Consider the following 1,401-nt stretch of genomic DNA (forward strand, 5'->3'; position numbering starts at 1 on the left):
TTTGGAATCTGGCGGTCAAAATGACCGCTCACGGCAGTTCTAGTAGTTATGGAATCCCGGCACTTCTAGTGTTAAGTCTATTTCCAATCTGTTTGTGGAGAGCAAGTTCGGATCATTTGCCCAACTCTCTCAATTACTTAATTTACCAAAGTCTCACTTTTTCAGATTTCTCCAAATTAAAAACTTTGTCCAGAAAAACATAACCTCCTTTCCAGATTTGCCAGTAAACAACATGGTTGACCAGATCCTATTGTTATCCCCTTCACCTAAAGGTGTAATCTCAATTCTTTACAACAGCATATGCAATATCTCCCCACCCTCTATGCAAGATGTCAGGAGACTTTGGGAGGAAGATCTTGGTGAGGAATTTACAGATGATCAATGGAAAGCGGTGCTAAACTTAGTCCATACATCTTCTCCCTGTGCCAGACACAGCGTGATACAACTCAAAATAGTTCTAAGACTACACTTGACCAAGACAAGCCTGGTGAAAATCTTCCCTAATATAGACCCCTCATGCCCTCGCTGTAAAGGTCAACCAGCGGACCATATGCATATGTTCTGGTCTTGCCCTAAACTAAACGCTTTCTGGGCTAACATTTTTGGCGCCTACTCTAGGATGCTTTGAAGAAATATCAACCCTAACCCTGTAAGTGCCCTATTTGGATTAGCCCTTGAAAATCGCCCCCTTGTAGCATTCACTTCCCTGATTGCCAGGCGTCTCATCCTCCTCTCCTGGAAGGAACATGCTCCCCCCAGCTTTGCAAGGTGGACTAGAGATGTTATGTATTTCCTAAAGCTTGAACAGATACACCCTTAAAGGCTCCCTGCAAACATTCAGGAAGGTCTGGGCCCCCTTTTTAGAGTACTATGAGAGCTTGCAAACACCATTATCCAATTATGGATGACTAAGGTGTTGTTATGAGACTGAAGCGGCAGGGCCCCCCCCATTTTTTAAATTTATTTATTTTTTTATTTTTTTACTTTTATTTATTTTTTCCTTCTTTTTGTATTTTCATTTCACTTGTCACTTGGACAATTATTCTTGTGAAGAGCTGGACTTAAAGGGACAAACCGGGATGGATGGGTGGGTGGGTTGTGGTTTTAAACAAGAAGAACGCGATCCAGGGTACAAGCAGCCAAAATGGATTTCCTCAGGAGGATGGCTGGCGTCTCACTAAGGCAGTGGTTCTCAACAGGTGGGGCGTGGACTCTCTCCCGGGGGGGCGCGAGTAGACTACAGGATGGGAGGGGAAAAAAACTGTGCTCAACCACGGGAGCTGCCGTGAGCCCCTCTCCCGTCCAAAAGCAATCACAGTCAGGAGTAGCCTCGCGCAGCAGGCACAGCCTGCAGTCAGAGCCAGGGCTGCCAACTCTCACGCATTGGCCGTGAGACACACG

Source organism: Etheostoma cragini, chromosome 10 (genome assembly GCF_013103735.1).
Source record: "Etheostoma cragini isolate CJK2018 chromosome 10, CSU_Ecrag_1.0, whole genome shotgun sequence".
Lineage (NCBI taxonomy): Eukaryota > Metazoa > Chordata > Actinopteri > Perciformes > Percidae > Etheostoma > Etheostoma cragini.